Source organism: Engystomops pustulosus, chromosome 3 (genome assembly GCF_040894005.1).
Source record: "Engystomops pustulosus chromosome 3, aEngPut4.maternal, whole genome shotgun sequence".
Classification (NCBI taxonomy): Eukaryota; Metazoa; Chordata; class Amphibia; order Anura; family Leptodactylidae; genus Engystomops; species Engystomops pustulosus.
The window spans coordinates 20,879,673-20,888,351 of record NC_092413.1 but is presented as its reverse complement, the minus strand read 5'-3'; the positions used below and the strand labels follow the sequence as shown (position 1 = coordinate 20,888,351).

Genomic DNA, 8,679 nt, shown 5'->3' with positions numbered 1-8,679 from the left:
GTTTGGTCAACTCTTTTAAGGACTTATAAAAAAATCCAAACTTTAAATTTTCTCTGTTGGACACAAAATTCAAATTAAACAGATGCCAATGGCCACATTTTAGAAAACACATTTTTTCTTGATTCTCAATATGGAAAAAGAGTTCCTGGATCAATCCATGGTCCCATCTCCAGGAATTTAGTTCTCATAACCTTTGCTAGTATTTCTTGCAAGAAAGCCATCCAGACTCTAGATGACCTTTTACAACAAACCACAACAGTGAGGTCCATAGACTGCAGAAAATCATGTTCAAGGTCCTATGGCCTGTCGCCAACTCAAGTGAACGGGGCTGAACTGCAATACCAAGCACAGCCACTATAATATAAATGGCTCTTTGCTTGATAACCAGTGAGGAGACCTCATTGCTCCAATGACCCATTGGTGAGATGATACGAGATCTAATATTATTGTCTTATCCTAAGGCTGGTGAATAATCTCGTATTGGTGACCTCTCCTTAGGTGAACTTCTGAGACCCATACCTATCTTAAGAATTGGGTTCTACTGACCCTCTTCCAACTACCAACCCAGATGCCATATTCACCCTCGGCCAACCTCTATTCAAGTCTATGGGAGTGCCAAAAGTAGCCGATTGTTGACCAATGTCTCTGATATTTTATACAGCAGGAATTTTTCACATGTGATTTGTCTCGCCCCGGACTGTGTAATTGGAGGCGATGGGTAACACATCCCTGCTGACATTGTTCCAATCATTTATTTGTTTTAAAAAGTCATCCCCATGAGGCATCTCCAAACTGAAGAGAAACATTGTGTTCCTAACAAAGACCTGCTTCCTCCGGCGACTATAAATAGTGCGTTCTCGGGCGACGCATTTTACAATGGAATACACAATAAATATAACGAATTTGTACGAGTCTATAAATATAACTACAATCCTCCTCATCGTGTGTCTGCTGCAGGAAGCACCAGGCGTATGGTGCAACACACATCGTATGGAGAACAGTATGAGATCTGCAAACATCTACAGATGGTACACAAGACGAACTGGGGAACAGATTGTAGGTGAATCCATCAGGAACGTTTTAAGATAATTAGGAGTCTCTAAAGAGGACCTGTCATCCCTCTGGACATGTCTGTTTTACTAAATACTTGTATTCCCAACGTAATAACTATTCCCGAGGATCTTGGTGCTTATATTGTTCCGTTTCTCTGTTATTCCATCTAATAATTTGACAAATGGGTGTTTCCTGTTGTTGGGGGTGTCATACATTCTCACTTCCTGTCCAATCAGGGCATACATAGGAAGCTATAAAGTGACACACCCTTTTTGCAGGAATAATAGCTTCTGTCCACATCGAGAATATCTAGATCCATGATGGAAGGTCTCAGAAGTCGTAAATCATGGATAATACAAGTATTTACTGAAAACGGGCATATCAAGAGAGGTAATTGGTCAACTTTAGGACAAACAATCCCTAACCGTGCTCCGTGGCTGTGGTTCCTGAGATAATTGCATATGCAGACACTGTTGGGACATGATGCACCAGGAATGTTAGGGCATCCTGGAACATAGGGCCTTGTTCGAAAACCAATATATTCAAAATTGAAAGGGTTTTCCAGGAATTCCACTAGAAGCCACTTCCATTATAGCTTACGGATTCGGATCAGTAACATTACTGGCTTAGCCAGAATTGTTGACAGTCAAGGGACCTATTCAGGCCAACCAGTGGGCTCAGATGGCCCTAGACATGTATTGTAGAACAAGTGACATCATTAGGACCTGCAGTGACCGGGTCCGGTGACATTTCCGAACTGGGAGTGTTAGTGAGCTGACAACTTCTGGAGCGGGGAAGTAGGGCCGGGTATGTGTATAGTTTTCTCCTTCTGTACCAGCACTGCCAGAGTTTCAATCCCTTTTTCTCCTAATTGCGGGGCGTTCCAGTAGTTGGACCTCTGATCAGGAACTTTTCCCCTTTTCTGTGAATAGGGGATGAGTTGTAACGGTGGGATAGCCCTTTCATTTCAGAACTTGAATAAGTTATAAATCTAGTGTAGTCTTATTTTGCCCTTTCCATGAGGATGGAATTTTGTCTTCTTCTAGATCAACAGTAACATGATTTGTATATTTAAAAGGGTTTTCCATTATTTTTAGGTCATGCATGGCAAAGAAATTTTTTTAATCCCTACTAATTATCTTTCTCCATTCCCCCTATTCCCATGTTGTAGTGGTACTTCCAGTCTTTGGTGCCTGTGCCCATTTCGAAGGTCTGGGATGGTCACTGCCTCATTTTGGCCAATGAGTGGCCTCCTCAGACCACAGGACCTCCCACTATGTAACAAGTGAAATCGGGTGGTTCAATGAGGCACTTCATTGGCCAAACCACATCCTGTGACACCTCAGAGCTTCAGACATTGAAGATGGGTAGGGTAGTACATTTTTTACACCCCTTCCCTGCCTCCACAAGGTTTTCTAGAATTCCCTTAAAACCCCTTTAACCTATGTTTTGTAGTCAATAGACCAAGAGAGGATCCTTGTTAAATTTGGTATTTCACTGCGGGGCAACATTACATTAAGGGGAATTTCCATCTTATAAAGTAATGTCAAAAATCCAGGATAGGATATAACTAGTGATGAGCAGACCCGTTATTAAATTTGGGTTTGGCCGAGTTTGGGTCTGAGTACCAAACCGGAATCTGGACCTGAATCCTTATGAGAAATGCCAGCAATTGGTACTAACACCTGTCATGGGTGTTAATTCTCAGAGGCATCTATTCTGATAGAGCGTAAGTGCACCGCCATGAACGTGCCGGCACTGATCACGGGAGTTACAGGTGGGGAAGTTGAGACGAAGCTGAACTTCTAAATGAAAGCAAAGGTTAGTACGAACCAGGACTTGATGGTTTAGGTCCGGTCAACAATAGCCATATCCTAATGGCCCAGGTCTGTTATCTAGGACCCCCAATGATTCTGAAAATGAATGGGGTGAAGTGCTAATTTAATTTTCCCTCAACAGCGAAGGTACCGGCCTCCCAAATGTGCAGGAACATTTTGAGATTGAAACCTTTGGAACATGTCTTCAACAACATGTGTAAGTCATTGACTGGATAGAAACTTCCCACATGGATGTTCTACTAAATATATACCGGGGGCTCAAAGATTTTTTGGGGGAGGTGATAACTTTTTGGATGGAGTTCATAGATCAAGGCCTTTCATTCAGTAATAGGTTCTTGGTGGGAGTTGTTAAAAAAGGAAATATTTCATATTCTGTTTCTGGGTCGAAAACTGAAGATAATGTTTTTCGCCTTTTTTTTCTTCTTGAATGATCGCTGTTTGACTTCTTTTTTCTATGACAGAAGAGAACACAGGAAATCAACACCTAGAAGTGTAAAAGCCAAATCATGAAGGAAGCTGTACTGTGGTCTCCAAAGCTTCCGTGTGCTAAAAGGTGAAGACATTACAACTCGAAATATAGTCTTATTGTATGGAATGGAAAAGTACAGGTGGAAACAATGAATAATCAGGGTCGGATTTAGTGTGGTGGGGGACCCTCTATTGAATCTTCCTGCTCACTGGTGGTGGCCCCGAGGCTCACACCCCAGGATCCTTCCCTATAATCCAGCCCTGGATACAGAGTATTATTAATTGTTTATTACATTTTTTTCTATAAGGCTTAGAACATTTCTAATATAATGTCGATCATATGCATTGCAACATTTTAAAAGGTTTCCCCAAGGCATATTAAGAAATATAGTAAGACATATAGTTAAGACTAATAGTTAACAACTTGGATTGTGACTACTGGGACCGCACTCAATCAGGAATGTGAGGGACTAAAAGTGCCTTTTTGTAAATGGATAATAGATGTTTATTGTCATCCCACGCTCCGTTCCCTCCTACCCGTACGATTTCAAAAAGCCCCATAGAATGTCTCATCTATGCACACCTGCACTCCATTTCATTTGGGGTATTTTCGGGGACCTTCTGTTACCTGTTTTTTTCTTTGTTCCAATCCCTTGGGTTCCCAATGGTCAGAAGGGCACCCTCGCTGCCTTATCCAATAATACTGTATCAGGTTATTTTTTCTGGTTCTCCATGCAGTGTCTCACACCCATGTTGACATCAGTGAAGATATTTGGTAGGTTCTGATTTGTAGCAGATAAATGAGCACCTGGTGTTGCCCCCCACCTTGTTGCAGGTGGTGCTGCCTGAGGCAAGAGTCTTGGTGAACCCCTGGGTACAATATAATTTCTTTAACCTCCTCCTGGAATTGGAACATTTAAAGGGGTTGTGCCGCTATGACTGATTAACCCTTTATACACAGGACCTGTAAAGGACAACCTACCTATTGAATAATACAGCGCACTTGGGACCCTCAACAGTGAGACTCCCACCAAACAGATACTTTCTCCTAAACCTGTGTATAGCAGATACATACCTGTAATGGGACATCCCCTTTAAAATGAATTTTTTAGCAGATGCAAAACAGCAGTGTTAGTTATTGTCCTTGGAGAACTGTGTAACCAAACCTTTTTGCCAGCTGTTAGTAGCAGCAGGACTGTGAAAATTAGATTCAGTCACAAAAATTGGAGCTTTCTCAATGCACTGGAACGGTGTCCTCACACTGCTGTGCTATTATCTCTTTGTCTTGAACTGCTTTACAGCCCTTCCCTTTTTCTATGAGTGATTGTTGACGAAATCGACCAGCATCCTGTGCGACTTTCAAGCAAAAGGGAGGAGCTGTGGAGCACAGCAGGGTGAGTACACTTCCTCAGTGCAGATGGAGAAGCTTTAACCCTTTACACAGTCCTGCTACTACTAACACACATGCTATTATTACACAGATCTCTAGGAACAATTCCTAACACTGTCTGCAGCTTTGTGTGGTCACAACTGCTGGTCACTGTATGGTCACAACTGCTGCTAGACTCCTTTAACTCTGTGTCTATGCATTTAGTGTTCTGTATATGAAAATACAGAACTTTGGGAGATACTTTTTTTATGGATAGTAGATCCTACTATGTAGTACAGAGAGTGGGAACGCAGCCTTCACTGTCCGGTAACACTGTGCAGACATGGTACTTTATGCTTTTATTAAGTATTGTGTCGTCCTGGTATGTAATATTGAGTCTATGTTGTTTTTTTTACCATGTCTTTTCCTTTAATGTGTTTTTGCAGATTTAAAGGGGATTTCATCCGTCCCATTGCCGTTTATGGCTGACACGTTACAGCGTCACGCTAATGGAATCTGTAATTGCTGCGCAGGACATTACTCGTAAAATCTGACAGCTCCGTGTTCCAGGCTTCACTTTTGTCTTTATTTGTCATCGACCCAAAAAAAATTGACCATAGTCACCGAGGAAGGAAAACAGCTGTTACACAGCGATTACCGAATTCCTGCAGGATAATAACATGTTATCAGCATGTAAGATGTGTCTCTAATGCTGTGCAGATAGACAGGCAGAAAATGAGGGGATGTCACACAGTTCACACCGCTGGAAATTGCAGCAGAGACGAGTGCGGGGCCGAGCCAAGACTGGACTAACTACAGGCAGGAAGTTACCAAAAACAGGGGGCGCAGGGGGGAAACACATAATGGGGGGTCACCGATACAAAAGAGCTTGTATTACCTGCAGTACCAGGACATGCCAGTAGACTAAGGTGGCACTATTTTAAAGAAATACATATTGCTGAACACTGACGATAGGACACTATGTACAGTCTTCTCTGCTCCTCCTGCTCTATAACATGCTGCCTGCAGATAGGACACTATGTACAATCTGCTCAGCTCCTCCTGCTCTATAACATGCTGCCTGCAGATAGGACACTATATACAATCTTCTCTGCTCCGCCTGCTCTATAACATGCTGCCTGCAGATAGGACACTATATACAATCTACTCAGCTCCTCCTGCTCTATAACATGCTGCATGCAGATAGGACACTATGTACAATGTGTTCAGCTCCTCCTGCTCTATAACATGCTGCCTGCATATAGGATGCTGTGTACAATCTGCTCACCTCCTCCTGCTCTGTAACATGCTGCCGGCAAATTATATATCGTATTCTATGTAGTGATCAGAAGTCCGGCTCTTCTGGCTCCTGAACGGCTCCCTATTAAATATATAATAGGGAGCCTTAGTCCTGCCAGTCAACCAAGTAGTGAGCTATCACTGAGGGAAGCCGACTTCCGTCGTTCATGCGAAAGTGCCGGCTCTTTGTACCGGCTCATTTGCAAATGACCCATCGCTGCTATGAAGCAGTCTCCCTTAAAACAAGTAATTTCTGTGTCAACCATATTCCTTATCACTAAATTTACAACCGGAGGAACATAGCCCTCTTGAATAAATGGATGGGGGTCACTTCTGGTGGTGGTTGTGGTGCGTGTTGTGGGGTAGGTATTAGCTATATAGAGGACACTTAAATCTTTTCTTATGAGCCTGGGGTGTAAGATTCTGTGTTGTCACCACGTTCCGCCGCTCAGCGTTTGATATGAGCCGGTTTCTTAGAGCAGGAGCCGAGACGAGAAGACGCTAAGCAGCTCAGAACTTCACAAGTGCATCAGCTGTGATCCGGCTATGGCGTCAGCCCGTCCTTTGTGATGCCCCTCACATGGCGCTTGATGTCAGCAGGGTTCATATGACTCTTTTACTTCTATGTTTGCATACTCCATACTGAATACAATGCTCATGTACATGTTATGGTTCTTCCCTGATGTTTTTCAGAGCGACAAACAATGAGAGAAGGGAACCGGACCCTCGGCTTGTATGTTATCTCCCCCTTGACTTACTTGGCAGTCACTTCTCAGCAGCTGGTGATCCGAGCGAGTCTCATCTCAGGCAAATCTTCAGTCTGGAAGCTCTGTCTTCATTACATAGTGGAGCCCCGTCCAAAAAATCTGTAACTAATTGCACATTCGGCGTATAACTTTATCCTGTGTACAAAAGCAGCGACTATAGGAGAGAGGGAAAAATCCATCGAGAAATGTTCTACATTCTAGAATTTTCACTAATTTTAGGCACTTTAAATCTATTTCAAAAATAAAAACTTGGACTTTAGCAAATTTATATATAGGAAGTCAATGTACGACCCTGTAAACGGGCTTCAAAACAAGTCTAGTCTTAATTGGGTCGGATCCTTCCATCAAACTGGTGACTCTCATGGGTATATCGGGTAAGATCTCTAATACCTCCTACCGTATGGATTTCTCTGGATACTTCCATAAGAAGGACTAGAGGGGGTTATATACCAATTTCCAGTACAACTGGAGCAATATTGGTTTGGGTCAATTTTCAAAAATTAGAAAAATTCAACTAAGCTTCTTCAATTTGAATATTGGATCAACCACTCATTTCAAATCCCAGTATGGTGGCAACCCCAGTACCTAGACAATGGAATGATTCAAGGACTCACGTTCCCTTGCCTGCCCATGCTCTTCTTCCAACCCATATGGATGCAAATTATCGAGGATGAAGACAATTAGTGGACCACAGAGGTCTTGATTTTGGCCACACAGTGGTTTTGACAACAATCTGGGGGGTCACTGGTTTATCTTTAGGGCAGTACCACCCCTTTATTAGCTGCCTGCTTTCGTAGAGTGATGGATGTAAGTAGCTGATATGGTAGATGACATCTGACATTGTGTATAGTGGGGGAACCTAGGTGGAGAAAAACTAATATCCGATGCTACAACATGCCAAGTTGCCATGGCCATTATATAGGTGTGATTGGCAGATCAACAAAAAAGCTACAAGCCTATGGTTAGCCTTCTTAGGGCAAAACTGAATAGACCAGGATTTGTAATGTGGGCCATTATGAAATTAACTGTTAATTAACTGTTAATAATCTTACCCTTGGAGCTACTAGAACTGAGCACCCTATTAAGCCCTAAATAAAGGTAAAGCCAGATATTTAGGAGCCTTCTCCAGACGCAGGATCCCTTTAATTGTACATTAAACTGCATACTACTCCCTCTGGTTAGGCTGCATGGAGCTCCACTACCACCAATTAACTGCAATAAGTATCCACAATGGATTATTTAAATATGTATGTGTATTTGCAACCTGAAAGAATTAAATATATCTTCCTGTATGTTATGAAGCTAATGATTGGGTAATACCCTGGGAAGCCCCAGAATGGAGAGTCTATAAATTCTCTCTCTGTCTGGACTTTTAGGTCTCGTTAATGATATTTTGTTCTTCTTCAGTTTAAGGACTTGGAAATTCCCATGTCTCTGTGTGCTGCTACCAAAAAGATTGCCATATTGCTACTGATGCAGCGGAGCCCACCTGGCTCCATAGGAGAATCTGGAAACTGGACCACACTGATGTTCCGGCAAGCTACCGGTGCTCATTACTGTAGCCAGCCAATTTTACAACCTGATAGCCTCTGAAGGAAGGAGTTACTGCCAGTCTACTGTTCACTGCTGCCTGAAGCCGGCCAATAAGAGGAACTGTGATTTGTTTACAGATCTCTGTGTGCGTCCCTGGCCTGCTGCTAGCATCTGGGGCCTCCCACATATACCTGTACAAAGCCTACCCACGCAGCCGCCTCCTTTTCTTGCTTCTGGCCTGCCAGGCTAGGCAGGTGCAGATGAGGCCTACGACAGAACCCAAGTTTTCCTGCTACTCTTGTAGTTCCTGCTGCGCCAGCATGAAGTCCACCCCGGTGTGGATGTTCCACAT

General features: G+C 43.0%; 1 long non-coding RNA gene across 1 annotated transcript; it reads left to right on the top strand.

The window, feature by feature from the left end:
* The first annotated feature begins 3,026 nt into the window (after positions 1 to 3,026).
* LOC140120420 (uncharacterized) lies at positions 3,027 to 6,954 on the top strand. Its single transcript, XR_011853776.1, has 3 exons — positions 3,027 to 3,444; positions 5,175 to 5,421; positions 6,721 to 6,954. It is a non-coding gene; the product is annotated as an uncharacterized lncRNA (long non-coding RNA).
* Positions 6,955 to 8,679: the final 1,725 nt, after the last annotated feature.